General features: G+C 50.1%; 1 pseudogene; it reads left to right on the forward strand.

Annotated features, from left to right (window-relative positions):
• The first annotated feature begins 341 nt into the window (after positions 1-341).
• Positions 342-3,707, forward strand: LOC149456904 (uncharacterized; annotated as a pseudogene).
• Positions 3,708-15,720: the final 12,013 nt, after the last annotated feature.

Below are 15,720 nucleotides of genomic sequence, written 5' to 3' on the forward strand. Positions count from 1 at the left end.
ATCCTAACTAGTCACAGCAGGTATGTGACATAGGTGGTGACAAGATATACATATGTGTCACGGATGATTATTGGGGACAGAATTATGACTATTGGGGATCGGTAGGATGGAATACAGGAACAGACTGGGGATACAGACCACAGAGTGCTCTAAACAAGAAGGATGGAAAGAGGAAGTCCCTCATTGACAGTATAATGTTTTTGAGGTCGGGGTGTAATAAAAAGGGGGAAAGGCTTACTATAAATATAGAGAATCCCAGCCCTGGTAATGCAGGTATTTATTAGTTAGGCAGGACCAGCTTTTCTGGAACTGGTTCTCTAAAAAGGCTTCAATTAAAAGACATGTATCGCTCATCCGAACCAGTGGTCAATCCCCTCAGACCCTCCATTCGTACCATAGGTGACATGGTGGCAATAGCAAACCCCACCTTTGAGGACACTATGGCCGCAGAAACTGTGTTTTCTGATACCAACCTGTGGCTTGAGTGGATGAGGTCCAGTGCCAGCCAACATAACAAAAGTAATTGTTATGTCTGTGGTAGTGCTAGGCCACATTTAGGTACGGTCCCTCTCCCAATCCCACGGGATAATGAGGAATGTTTCCTCAGCCTGTTCACCAACACATCCACCAACCACTCCACATGTGAGAAATGGAAGAAGGAATATTTGATGATTACTAAAAGCTCAAAGCCTGGAGAGGGTATTACTATCTATACCCGGGAATTACACCTGTTATTCTAATTACAAAGGCAAAGGGAGATTCCTGGGTAATTTTACAGAAGGTTATTGTTCCACCTACAGCAGCATTCCGGGGGTTAAGGTGCAGAATCAAACCCAGTCTCTCGGTGACATATACTGGATCTGTGGGGACCAAAATATTAGAACCAGATTGGAAGGGACTTGGACTGGTGAGTGTGCTCTTGCAAAGGCCATTATGCCTCTCCACATCCTAGTAGAAAATACCCATGACCCAATACCTGACCGTAGGAGGAAGCGAAAAGCCCCTTCTGGTAGTTTTGACCCTCATGTGTATATAGATGCCATTGGGGTCCCAAGGGGGGTGCCTAATGAATTTAAAGCCAGAGACCAAGTAAAAGCAAGTTTCGAATCCATGATTCCCATGATAACTGTTAATAAAAATGTAGATTGGATAAATTACATATACTACAACCAACAGAGGTTTGTGAATTACACCAGGGATGCCCTCCAAGGAATCATTGACCAGTTAGCCCCTACATCCTACATGACATTGCAGAATAGGATGGCTCTGGACATGATTTTAGCGGAGAAAGGAGGTGTCTGTAAAATGATAGAAGGAACTGGAACATGTTGTACATATATTCCTGACAATACTGGCCCAAATGGTAAGGTTACTCTGGCTATAAAGAAATTAGAAGACCTGTCAGTTGAGTTGAAGAAGAATTCAGGGATCACAGACCCGTGGGATCAATATTTTGGTTGGATGAGTGTGTGGCAAAAGATACTTGCCCAAATAGGGATAACTGTACTAATAATTCTGATTCTCCTGGCCCTGGTTGTATGCTGTGTTATACCATGTGTGAAGAAATTGATGCACAAAGCTGTAGACAACAGTACACCTACCTTCCTGAACTAGGAGCAAGAAGATCTCCACATGATAGATGAAGAAAAACCTTATACCCCATTACAGTCCCTCCCCGACAATAGTAATCTCACAATTTTGTAGGGATAGCATCTGAATTCCTTATGTACAAAGTCTGTGGCAAGGGGGGTGATGAAATAGTCATCACCTGTCTAACGTACAGCATAAAAGACTTCCAAGGTACATAAGAACAGATGAGCTATGTTTTATAGGGACAGAGTAAAATAGTCATTTTAAGGGGGAACTGTGATGGATATGATAAAATCCCTTTTTGGTTTCCTGTTGAATATATACATTTTTCTATACATATCTACTTTTATACTTTTTATATTTCTAAATGTTTTGTATGAATATATATATATATATATATATATATATATATATATATATACACAATGGGGCAAAAAAGTATTTAGTCAGCCACCAATTGTGAAAGTTCTCCCACTTACAAAGATGAGAGAGGCCTGTAATTGGCATCATAGGTAGACCACAACTATGAGAGACAAAATGAGAAAACAAATCCAGACAATCACATTGGCTGATTTGAAAAGAATTTATTTGCAAATTATGGTGGAAAATAAGTATTTGGTCACCTACAAACAAGCAAGATTTCTGGCTCTCACAGACCTGTACCTTCTTCTTTAAGAGGTTCCTCTGTCCTGCACTCATTACCTGTATCAATGGCACCTGTTTGAACTTGTTATCAGTATAAAAGACACCTGTCCACAACCTCAAACAGTCACACTCCAAACTCCACTATGGTGAAGACCAAAGAGCTGTCGAAGGACACCAGAAACAAAATTGTAGACCTGCACCAGGCTGGGAAGACTGAATCTGCAATAGGCAAGCAGCTTGGTGTGAACAAATCAACTGTGGGAGCAATAATTAGAAAATGGAAGACATACCAGCCCACTGATAATCTCCCTCGATCTGGGGCTCCAAGCAAGATCTCACCCCGTGGGGTCAAAATGATCACAAGAACGGTGAGCAAAAATCCCAGGACCACACGGGGGGACCTAGTGAATGACCTGCAGAGAGCTGGGACCAACGTAACAAAGGCTACCATCAATAACACACTACGCCGCCAGGGACTCAGATCCTGCAGTGCCAGACGTGTCCCCCTGCTTAAGCCAGTACATGTCCGGGCCCGTCTGAAGTTTGCTAGAGAGCATTTGGATGATCCAGAAGAGGATTGGGAGAATGTCATATGGTCAGATGAAACCAAAATAGAACTGTTTGGTAGAAAAACAACTCGTCTTGTTTGGAGGAGAGAGAATGCTGAGTTGCATGCAAAGAACACCATACCTACTGTGAAGCATGGGGGTGGCAACATCATGCTTTTGGGCTGTTTCTCCGCAAAGGGACCAGGACGACTGATCCATGTACAGGACAGATTGAATGGGGCCATGTATCGTGAGATTTTGAGTGCAAACCTCCTTCCATCAGCAAGGGCATTGCAGATGAAATGTGGCTGGGTCATCCAATATGACAATGATCCCAAACATACCACCCGGGCAACGAAGGAGTGGCTTCGTAAGAAGCATTTCAAGGTCCTGGAGTGGCCTAGCCAGTATCCAGATCTCAACCCCATAGAAAACCTTTGGAGGGAGTTGAAAGTCCGTGTTGCCCAGTGACAGCCCTAAAACATCACTGCTCTAGAGGAGATCTTCATGGAGGAATGGTCCAACATACCAGCAACAGTGTGTGCCAACCTTGTGAAGACTTACAGGAAATGTTTGACCTCTGTCATTGCCAACAAAGGATATATAACAAAGTATTGACATGAACTTTTTATATTGACCAGATACTTATTTTCCAAAATAATTTGCAAATAAATTCTTTCCAAATCAGCCAATGTGATTGTCCGGATTTGTTTTCTCATTTTGTCTCTCATAGTTGAGGTCTACCTATGATGCCAATTACAGGCCTCTCTCATCTTTTTAAGTGGGAGAACTTGCACAATTGGTGGCTGACTAAATACTTTTTTGCCCCACTGTATATGTGCTGTGTGTATATCTGTTGTTTGCTGCTTTTTGTAGTTCTCCTTGCTCAAAAATGTCTGCTCAGCAACCCCTCCCATCGAGTGAACTTGAGAACAAAGAAAATATTTCTTTCCAAGATAAGACTTAGAAGAAGATCACACCCATATTCTGAAAGAAGATTGTTTTCGTGTAAAATGACCAATCAAAGACTAATATAATGCTAATTCTGCTCTCACGTGATTTTTGCACCATCTTGCATATATAAACTCACTTTTTCATTCCAATAAATTAGAAGTATTCACAAACTGAACTCGTGTGTCAGTGTGGGTTTTCTTCAAGTGCCCACTGCAGAGCTAGCGGTGATTAATTAGGACAGGAACAGATAATCACCGGACACTTAGGCCGCACTAAATCACAAGATGCTTGTTATTTCCTAGGCTTTTTCATATCAGTTTTTATGAACTGTATGTAGATTTTTAAAAACTGTGATTTTAGGAGGAGCCATTTGCAGGTCAAGAAACCGAGGCTGTCAGTATACGGTAGGCTTTACCATCGATTAACCCTGTGCAAGGGGTTTTGTATCCTTAAAGTGGTTCTAAAAGCTGAAGGTTTTTTACCTTCATGCATTCTATGCATAAAAGTAAAAATCTTCTCTGTGCAGCATCCCCCCCCCCCCAATACTCACCTAAGCTCCCTCTCAATCCAGCGATGTGCACTGGAGTCTCGGCTATCCTGGGACTCCCTCTCCTCATTGGCTGAGACAGATGTGGGAGCCATTGGCTCCGACTGCTGTCAATCACAACCAGTGAGCCAATGAGGATTGAGGGGGCGGGGTCACATTGTGGCTTCATGTGTGAATGGATATACGGAGCAATGGGTGCCCCCATAGTGAGCTGCTTGCTGTGGGGGCACCCGACAGGAAGGAGGGGCCAGGAGCACCAGCGGGGGACCCAAGAAGAGGAGGATCCTGGTTGCTCTGTGCAAAACCACTGCACACAGTAGGTAAGTATAGACATGTTTGTTATTAAAGAAAAAAGCCTTTAGAATCACTTTAAGCCTGGTCAAGGCTGCTACTAGATTATTTTGCGCCCTAGGCAAGACCAGCTACACTTGCACCCCCCCCCCAAAAAAAACAAAACAAAAATTAAAACAGTAGAAAATACTAAATTAACAAAACATGAATCTGCTAGATTTCTTTTAATTTGAAAAAATAAGTGCCATAAAATGCCACCATCGCCAATATTAAGAACAAAATTAGTCTCGGATGGACTGTATCTGTGGCTGGAAGTGGCAGGGTGACAGTTGCAGTGAGTGAAGGATGATGGATCCACACTCTGACAGATCCCAGGCAGGAATTCCCAAAGCAATGGAGGGAGATAAAATGCTGTGACAGCAGGCAGCTGAACTAAGCGATCCCACACAGTGACAGATCAGACACAACACATCACCACCAACACTGACGGTTCACACTCATACAGACATGAGACAGCAGAGTCAGACATTACCTTCCTCTGCAGACACAGCTCCACCCCCACAGATGAATGGGAAGAGAAGAGATGGAACTCCACAGTGATCAGCAGCCTGCAGTCGGTTTGCAGTAAGGAACTGAGTCTGAGAGGAACACTGGAAGAAGTGGCAGCTCAGCTGCTACACTGGCCCCAGACACCTGGCATCTTCCTCTGTCCTTTCCTCCTCCCCTCTGTCGCCCCTCCTCTCAGCTGAAGAATCATTCATGATGTGGCGGCATCCTACACAGGGAGAGTGCTGGCCTATACTGCGCCAAGGCACCCCTAGGTGGCAGTGTGCCGTAAGCAGCCGCCTAGTTTGCTTAGTGGAATCCCTGAGCCTAGTACACACAATTTTTTTTTCGCTCAACCTAGCGGGCTGAATGAAAAAAAGCTTACAGATCATTGTACTAACACATCTGATGATAGTGCAATGATCTCCCTGCTGAGCTCTTGTGTTCTGACAGGGGGACTGCCCCCCTGCTAGGATGCTAGGATTTGTATATATAGGATAAGTATAACTGTGTTTCTCTGCCTAAAAGAGAGGCTGTTAGGTAAATTTGGTTTGGTATTCTGCTTAACTGAGTGCTGAAATTGATTAGTCAGGTCTGCTCATGAAGCTCTGATGCTGTTTAAATTTGTCTTGAGCTCCACCTACCTTCAGGAAGCTATGAGAGCTTTACAAAACATAGGTAGAGGCTAATCAAATGAACAGCATGAACAGGAATACAGCCCTGGCCAATTGTAAGGGAGGGTGGCTCCATTTCATCCTGGGTGTGGTATTTATGTTCTGTGAACACATGGGTTCAACGTCTTTCCCTGGAGTGGATTGCACCATGCCAGGCTGAAGGTAGGCTTGCCTTGCCTGGCACTTGTTGCCATGAGGCCTCAGGTGGGTGACCTGAGGACCTGAAATAAGAAATAGTGACCCTGGTTCTACAGTAAGCAGAATGAGGGTAGCAGTCTGCCAAAGATCTGTCTTGCATCACTGGAGAGAGTTGCTTGGAAGATTGGAAGGAGGATGCAATTCTGTTCTTGGACTTGTGAGTACAGACACTGAGAGATCTTGGGGACTCAGTGTGATTTGCTACCCCTCTGGTGCTTGATAGTCAGTGTGGGTTTGAGAAAAGGGAACACTGGCTGGTGTTCTGAAGAGCTTGTCCAACTGTTGCTACTGCATGAATTTTGCTCACTCCTAGACTACTTCAATCTAAAGAGAAGTCTGCTATCTGCTTTCAGCCAGGACTTCAAGAATGCTCAATTAAGAAATCAGCTAGATGTCCTCATTTGTGAATAGTTCTAATTTTGGAGTATCCTATTGAATTCTCAATCCCTATCTCCAGTTCTTCAATACAACTTCAAAAACAACATCCCCTAGGCTTGTCATTGAAGACAATGAGAAAATGTGTGTGTGTACCTGGAGGATGGAAAATACTTTGTGCCTGGCTGCGGGGCAAAGCAAGGGGAGACCTGCGCAAAAACACAAGCAGCTGTCAGGAATGGACTTGCCAGTAATGGTGGGACCCACCTGCCTTGTGGGCTGCAGTACCAGGGCTGGCCAGCGGGTGCTCCCGGCAATCAGAGACTCAACCCTGCAGCCAGCCAAACACCTGAAGTTGATCATGCAGGTGTATTTAAGGGATGGCCAGACCTGCAGTCTCTGCCTTGGTGTGTGTTTTTCCTGGGCCCTGTATCTTGTTCCTGCATTCCTATTCCTGTTCCTGTCCCTGTCTCTGTCTGATTCGTTGCTGACCCTGCCTGATCCGGACCTCTGCTGACTTCTCCTGTTTGATCCCTGGCTTGTGACCCCGACCATTCTCTGCCTGACCCCCTGTACCTACCTGCCCGTTAGTTGCTGTACCCGGCTCGTGACCTGACTACTCTCTGCCTGCTCCTCCTGTACCTACCTGCCCGATTGTTATTGACCCGGCCTGCCTGACGGCGCTTGCATTATATGTACTGTTATCTGTGGGTGGTTTGGTTTGGTTCATTTGCACTGTGTTATGTTTTAGTATTGCACTGCGTTTATGTTTGTATTGTTAGTCTTTAATAAATTATATTGTTTATAACTTATCTGAAGCCTGCGTTTCCCTGCGTCAGTCACATACCTCTGGTCACACCCCGGAGCCCTGACATTACACCAAGGCCAATCCTGACCAGAAGTGGCTGCTCAGGGAAGCCATCTTGGCTTGTTGCTGGGAAGGATGGATCTTGATGAGGTTGTGTATTTATCTCTGCTAGTGTTTGATGACAGAGAGTATGCTTATCAGACTCTGAAGGAGTATCCCCGGGATCAACTACTAGAATGTATACGGATCGCTCATTGCCTAGTAGATCAGGGCACAGAATTCTCTGAGGTGCAGCCATTGATTCAGGTTTGTGCTGAGTTGGTTTCATCTGGTACCCCCGAATGCAGGGATGAATTTTTGCCGCCATTTAGTGCCGACCAGGTAGAGTCCCTGGTATGGTTATTAGAGGATGATGTGGATTACTTTCTGGAGCGTTATTCTGCATGTTCACCACAGATACTAAGAGATTGTATAAGTGCAGTCATTGACCAGACAGGCTTTGTGTAAGCTGAGCTTTGTTCAACCCATACTGCAGACATGGTCAGACTTATTGCACCCAGCCTCAGTCAGCTTACAACATCATTCCTCCGCTCAAGGCACTCTTCCTGCATCCCCGACAGCACCCCCAGTGACGGCCCAGTATACTCTAACTATCACATACCAGTCCTCTGCTCCCACTCGCTGCACCTATCCTTTTTTTAACCCGGTAAAGAAGTCCTCTGTAGCAACTGCTCCCTCCTCTGTTCCATCTTCCAGCTCTTCTCTGTCCTCAGCTGCTCCATTCATTTGCAGACCTGCGTTTACTTGCAGTGCCCCAGTAGTTAAAACCAGAAAAAAGCGGAAATTCTTTCCAACCAGTACCATCCTGCCAGTATCCAAACCAGAGAACCTGCCTTCCGTGGTTCAGCCTGGTGCCTCGGCACCCGCACTTCAGCCTGATGTCTGTACCCAGCCTGATGTCTGTACCCAGCCTGATGTCTGTACCCAGCCTGATGAACTGATCCAGCCTGATGATCCTATCACGCCTGATGACCCAGTGCCCGCTGTCGAGCCAGACGATCCGGTACCTGATGACCTGGTGCCCACTGTCATGCCTGTTGACCCGATGCCCACTGTCGTGCCAGACGATCCAATGCCTGATGACCCAGTGCCCGCGGTCATACCTGGTGACTCGATGCCCGCTGTCGAGCCAGACGATCCAATGCCTGATGACCCAGTGCCCGCTGTCATGCCTGGTGACCCGATGCCCGCTGTCGAGCCAGACGATCCAGCGCCAGATGACCCGGTGCCCGCTGTCGATCCAGACGATCCGGTACCTGATGACCCAGTGCCTGTTGTCATGCCTGGGGACCCGATGCCCGCTGTCGAGCCAGACGATCCAGAGCCAGATGACCCGGTGCCCGCTGTCGTGCCAATTGACTCAGAGTCCACTGTTGTGCCTGGTGACTCGGTGCCCACTGCCTTGCCAGATGACGCGGTGCCCGCTGTCGAGCCAAATGACCTGATGCCTGGTGACCCGATGCCCGCTGTCGAGCCAGACGATCCAATGTCTGACCCAGTGCCCGCGGTCATGCCTGGTGACTCGGAGCCCACTGTCATACCTGGTGACCCGATGCCCGCTGTCGAGCCAGACAATCCAATGCCTGATGACCCAGTGCCCGCTGTCATGCCTGGTGACCCGATGCCCGCTGTCGAGCCAGATGATCCAATGCCTGATGACCCAGTGCCCGCGGTCATGCCTGGTGACCCGATGCCCGCTGTCAAGCCAGACGATCCAGCGCCAGATGACCCGGTGCGTGCTGTCGAGCCAGACGATCCGGTACCTGATGACCCGGTGCCCGCTGTCGTGCCAATTGACGTGGTGCCCGCTGTCGATCCAAATGACCTGATGCCTGGTGACCCGATGCCCGCTGTCCAGCCAGACGATCCAATGTCTGACCCAGTGCCCGCGGTCATGCCAGTTGACTCGGAGCCCACTGTCGTGCCTGGTGACTCGGTGCCCACTGCCTTGCCAGATGACGCGGTGCCCACTGGCGAGCCAAATGACCTGATGCCTGGTGACCCGATGCCTGGTGACCCGATGCCCGTTGTCATGCCTGATGACCCGGTGCCCGCCGCTCCGCCTGGGGGCCCGGTGTCTGCCGCCCCTCCTGGGGGCCCGGCACCCGTCTCCCCGCCTGGGGGCCCGATGCCTGTCGCCCCGCCTGGGGGCCCGATGCCTGTCACCCTGCCTGGGGGCCCGATGCCTGTCGCCCCGCCTGGGGGCCCGCCGCCCCGCCTGAGGGCCCGATGCCTGTCGCCCCGCCTGGGGGCCCGGCGCCCGCCTCTCCGCCTGGGGGCCCGGCGCCCGTCACCCCTCCTGGGGGCCTGATGCCTGTCACCCTGCCTGGGGGCCCGATGCCTGTCGCCCCGCCTGGGGGCCCAATGCCTGTCGCCCCTCCTGGGGGCCCGGTGCCTGCTGCTCCGCCTGGTGGCTCGGTGCCTGCTGCTCCGCCTGGTGATCCGGAGTCCTGCCCGATGTGCCGCTGCCCGGAATCCTGCCAGATGTGCCGCTGCCCGAAATCCTGCCCGATGTGCCGCTGCCCGGAGTCCAGCCCGATGTGCCTCTGCCCGGAGTCCAGCCCGGTGTGCCTCTGCCCGGAGTCCAGCCCGGTGTGCCTCTGCCCGGAGTCCAGCCCGTTGTGCCTCTGCCCGGAGTCCAGCCCGGTGTGCCTCTGCCCGGAGTCCAGCCCAGTGTGCCTCTGCCCGGAGTCCAGCCCAGTGTGCCGCTGCCCGGAGTCCAGCCCGGTGTGCCGCTTCCCGGAGTCCAGCCCGGTGTGCCGCTGCCCGGAGTTCTGCCCGGTGTGCCTCTGCCCGGAGTCCAGCCCGGTGTGCCTCTGCCCGGAGTCCAGCCCGGTGTGCCGCTGCCCGGAGTCCAGCCCAGTGTGCCGCTGCCCGGAGTCCAGCCCGGTGTGCCGCTTCCCGGAGTCCTGCCCGGTGTGCCGCTGCCCGGAGTCCTGCCCGGTGTGCCTCTGCCCGGAGTCCAGCCCGGTGTGCCTCTGCCCGGAGTCCAGCCCGGTGTGCCGCTGCCCGGAGTCCAGCCCGGTGTGACGCTGCCCGGAGTCCAGCCCAGTGTGCCTCTGCCCGGAGTCCAGCCCAGTGTGCCGCTGCCCGGAGTCCAGCCCGGTGTGCCGCTTCCCGGAGTCCTGCCCGGTGTGCCGCTGCCCGGAGTCCTGCCCGGTGTGCCTCTGCCCGGAGTCCAGCCCGGTGTGCCTCTGCCCGGAGTCCAGCCCGGTGTGCCGCTGCCCGGAGTCCAGCCCGGTGTGCCGCTGCCCGGAGTCCAGCCCGGTGTGCTTCTGCCCGGAGTCCTGCCCGGTGTGCCTCTGCCCGGAGTCCAGCCCGGTGTGCCTCTGCCCGGAGTCCAGCCCGGTGTGCCGCTGCCCGGAGTCCAGCCCTGTATGCCGCTGCCCGGAGTCCAGCCCGGTGTGCCGCTGCCCGGAGTCCTGCCCGGTGTGCCTCTGCCCGGAATCCAGCCCGGTGTGCCGCTGCCCGGAGTCCAGCCCGGTGTGCCACTGCCCGGAGTCCTGCCCGGTGTGCCTCTGCCCGGAGTCCTGCCCGGTGTGCCTCTGCCCGGAGTCCTGCCCTGTGTGCCGCTGCCCGGAGTCCAGCCCGGTGTGCCTCTGCCCGGAGTCCAGCTCGGTGTGCCTCTGCCCGGTGTGCCGGTGCCCGGAGTTCTGCCCGGTGTGCCGCTGCCCGGAGTCCTGCCCGGTGTGCCGCTGCCCGGAGTCCTGCTCGATGTGCCTCTGCCCGGTGTGCCGCTGCCCGGAGTCCTGACCGGTGTGCCGCTGCCCGGAGTCCTGCCCGGTGTGCCACTGCCCGGAGTCCTGCCCGATGTGCCAGTCTTTGATATCCCGCCAGTTACCAGACCCGGGCGGTGGAACATTTTGCCCAGCTAGGACTGTTTGGAGCGTCCTGAAGCCGCTCCTTGAGGGGGGGTACTGTCAGGAATGGACTTGCCAGTAACGGTGGGACCCACCTGCCTTGTGGGCTGCAGTACCAGGGCTGGCCAGCGGGTGCTCCCGGCAATCAGAGACTCAACCCTGCAGCCAGCCAAACACCTGAAGTTGATCATGCAGGTGTATTTAAGGGATGGCCAGACCTGCAGTCTCTGCCTTGGTGTGTGTTTTTCCTCGGCCCTGTATCTTGTTCCTTCATTCCTGTTCCTGTTCCTGTTCCTGTCCCTGTCCCTGTCTCTGTCTGATTCATTGCTGACCCTGCCTGATCAGGACCTCTGCTGACTTCTCCTGTTTGATCCCTGGCTTGTGACCCCGACCATTCTCTGCCTGACCCCCTGTACCTACCTGCCAGTTAGTTGCTGTACCCGGCTCATGACCTGACTACTCTCTGCCTGCTCCTCCTGTACCTACCTGCCCGATTGTTATTGACCCGGCCTGCCTGACGGCGCTTGCATTATATGTACTGTTATCTGTGGGTGGTTTGGTTTGGTTCGTTTGCACTGTGTTATGTTTTAGTATTGCACTGCGTTTATGTTTGTATTGTTAGTCTTTAATAAATGATATTGTTTATAACTTATCTTAAGCCTGCGTTTCCCTGCGTCAGTCACATACCTCTGGTCACACCCCAGAGCCCTGACAGCAGCTCCTCCAGGGGTAGCGCTAAATGTGGGGGTTCATCCGGAATTTGAACCCGGGACCTCTCGCAATGGTTGCTATGGGAAATAGAAGAGACTTTCAGTGTTGTTGTGAGTGCTGTATGCATTGCAGAGCGGCAATTGGGATGTCAGGTTGCAGGGAGTCAACTGGTGTGCTGGAAAGTGGCTGTGTCATGATTGAGAATGTCTGCTTTGCAGTAATAGACACTGCTAGGGCAGAAGCATTTTCAAGTGGCGGCAGCAGAGAAGCTAATGTGTGGCACAAGAGTGAGAGCACCAGTTAGGCTTCTCTGAGAGGAGACAGGATTGTGTTTGCTGGAGTTGCCATAAGAGGTGGTGAACTTCCAGCATGGCTGACTGACTGTGCATTTGATCTGCCATGGGAGTCTGGCCTTGTGCAGCGGAGAAGACAGAGACAGCCTGGGACTGGTATGTAGCAGATGCCAATGTGTGACAGTGAAGCTGCATGCATGGGGCCAGTGTGGTCATTGCAAAGATGTTGCTGGATTGAGTGAATAGTGAAAGTCAGCCTAAATTAATACTAGTGAATTGGGAAACAAGGTTCAGCACAGAAGCACCGCTTTCTGCAGCTGCCCGCTCAGCTCCCAGGGGAGACAGTGATGTAAGATGGATGCCACTGGAGTCAGGACCAGTAGTACATACCCACACTACTATCTGCCAGACCAGGGAGGCTAGCATTGTCTCTGTGCGAGACACACACCCAGTTAAGACTGAACAGCAACAAGTTGCATCAACAGCAGTTGGCATTAGTCACTCACAAGTGGAGACCCAAGTCACAACAGCCTACAGAGTGCAGAGGTTAGCATCCTCAGGCTGTTCAGGAGAGGAGGTGCCAGGAGCTATTGATTCATGGTCACCCAGGTTTCATTACCATTATGGATCCCTGGAAGAAGGGATAGGAGATTGGGAACCAGTTGAGGTTCCATGAGACTGCAGAGGAGAAGGGCTCCCAGTGTTCTGACTTATTTGATGAGGAAAAAGGAAGATGCTATTTATTCTTGTCCAATGTGCAAGGAACCTTGGATTTTGGGAGGCCTGTGCAAACAGGAGGCCTGATCTGTTTCCTCCTAAAAGTTACACTCAGGTTCGAGCTGAGAATATGGTGTACAGCATCCTTATAGAAAAGGTCATAACCCCATATGCACCACCTGGAAAAGGTGACAGGCAGAAGTTACCAAGATTCTCTTGCCTCCAGCACATCATGCAACGGAAAGTGGCTTGGAAGAAATAGAGTCCAAGAGGGATTTGTGGTGTGATGTAGCAGTATGGGACTTTATGCATATTCCCAAGCCCTTCTGCAACAGATCTAAACCTCCACTCTGGGAGGAGTTTCAATCTGTCAAGGGGAACTGGAGTTTGGAAAGGTCTATTTTCATTGACAGAGTAATGATTAACCTAGCCGGAAGCCGGAGTCAAGTGTGGGCCATCAATGTCTGGGGCCCTGATGGAAAAATGATTTGGATACCATACCCATATTTCTACTGTTGAGAAACATTATTAGAATCTTTGTTCAAAAGTTGTTGTTACCAGAGGGCAATCCCTCTATTTCCAAATCCCCTTTTCTTCTATACTTGCCAATTAAAAAATGTTTCACCTGGGGATTGCTGCTGTCTGCAGGAGAAAATGACTTCTCTCATGCAACACCAAGAACTAAAACCTGGAGGGGTTAAACCCCTAGTGCTCAGAGAACTCTTTGTGAAGACATATGACCAAATAGCCACTGCGTTTTCCAAGTCAAGTTTATGTGGGTTGCTGTTCTGGCAAAAAAAGACAGCTGCTCACTTCTGTTCTACTCAAGTGCAGGAGGAAAGACTTTCTACTAAAAGTTATTTCAAGTTCTTCATTCAAGTATTAACTGAACTGTAGTCCAATGCAGGGGCTCATTAACAGAGACTCCTTCAAGAAATGATGTCTACCCAGCAGGGGAAGGATACCTTGCCAAGTTCTATGGAATCCTGGCCTAAGGACAAAAGCTCTTGATTCCAAGCTCTTTTTTGAAAGGACACTTTGCAAAGACCTTTTATTGCTGGACACTTTACGGAGATCTGCTATTGCTGGATACTTTGTGAATATTCTTGTTATTGGACACTTTGGGAAGATCTTTGCTGTGAAGTTGTTCTACCTAGTGGGGGGGGGCTTTACTCAGTTTTTATTGCCACTTTTCCTCTTAGGAGAGGATGTTCCTACGCCTAGTTTGTATATACAGTTGTGGCCAAAATTATTCAACCCCCACTGAAATTGAGTGTTTTGGCCAGTTTGACATTGCTTTTGATCATTCAGTCATCTTGCTTACATTTACATTAAAGAGGCACTTGTAGGTCAGACAAATATAACATAACAGTTATAATGAAATAACCACAAATGTCTTTTCTGTGCTCACAGCATTATCAGTTTTATTCAACCCCCAAGTGACATTCAATCTTAGTACTTAGTACAGCATCCTTTTACAGTTATAACAGCTTTTAAACGTGAAGCATAGCTTGACACAAGTGTCTTGCAGCGATCTACGGGTATCTTCGCCCATTCTTCATGGGCAAAGGCCTCCAGTTCAGTCACATTCTTAGGCTTGCGCACTGCAACTGCTTTCTTTAAGTCCCACCAGAGGTTCTCAATCGGATTTAAGTCTGGTGACTGCGATGGCCACTCCAAAATGTTCCAGCCTTTCCTCTGCAACCATGCTCTAGTGGACTTGGAGGTATGCTTGGGATCATTGTCCTGTTGAAAGGTCCAACGTCTCCCAAGCCTCAGGTGTGTGACGGACTGCATCACGTTTCCATCCAATATCTCCTGGTACTGAAGAGAATTCATGGTACCTTGCACACGCTGAAGCTTCCCTGTACCTGCAGAAGCAAAACAGCCCCAAAGCATGATTGACCCTCCACCATGCTTCACAGTAGGCAAGGTGTTCTTTTCATCATAGGCCTTGTTCTTCCTCCTCCAAACATAGCGTTGATCCATGGGCCCAAACAGTTCTAATTTTGTTTCATCAGTCCACAGAACACTATCCCACAACTTTTGTGGTTTGTCCACATGGCTTTTGGCATACTGCAGTCGACTCTTCTTATTCTTTGGAGACAGCAAGGGGGTACGCCTGGGAGTTCTGGCACGGAGGCCTTCATTACGCAGTGTGCGTCTTATTGTCTGGGCTGAAACTTCTGTACCCACATCTGACAAATCTTTTCTCAGTTCCTCAGCAGTCACACGGGGACTTCTCTCCACTCTACGCTTCAGGTAGCGCACAGCAGTCGAAGTCAGCATCTTCTTTCTGCCACGACCAGGTAGCGTTTCAACAGTGCCCTTTGCCTTGAATTTGCGAATGATGCTTCCTAAGGTGTCTCTTGGTATGTTTAACATCTTTGCAATCTTCTTATAGCCATTGCCCTTCCTGTGAAGAGAAATCACCTCTTCTCTTGTCTTCCTGGACCATTCTCTTGCCTTCACCATGTTTGTAACCACACCAGTAAATGTCTAGAAGGAGCTGAGTATCACAGTCATTTTAAAGCTGCCTAATTGGTGCTTATTATGCTTGATTGCTGCTCGGTGACATCCACAGGTGTTTTCAATACCTGATGGAAAGCACCTGTATGAACCTCTGTTCTTCAGAGTGGTAGTCTTTAAGGGGTTGAATAATTGTGGCAATGAAGAAACCACATAAGAACCATTTACTACTGTATTACATAAACAATTGATGTCATTTTAGTTGCATTTGGGTAGTTACAACGTCCTTGTAGGATTTGATTCTGAATACAATTCCAAATGTACACTATAGTCCCTAAACCCCTTTACAGCATTGGGGGTTGAATAATTTTGGCCACAACTGTAGGATGTGTAATGTGTACATATGTGTTCTCTTTTTCCCTTCCTGCAGGACT

The sequence above is a fragment of the Staurois parvus genome, unplaced genomic scaffold (assembly GCF_062004578.1).
Source record: "Staurois parvus isolate SC_StPar_1 unplaced genomic scaffold, SC_StPar_1.0 ptg000343l, whole genome shotgun sequence".
Lineage (NCBI taxonomy): Eukaryota > Metazoa > Chordata > Amphibia > Anura > Ranidae > Staurois > Staurois parvus.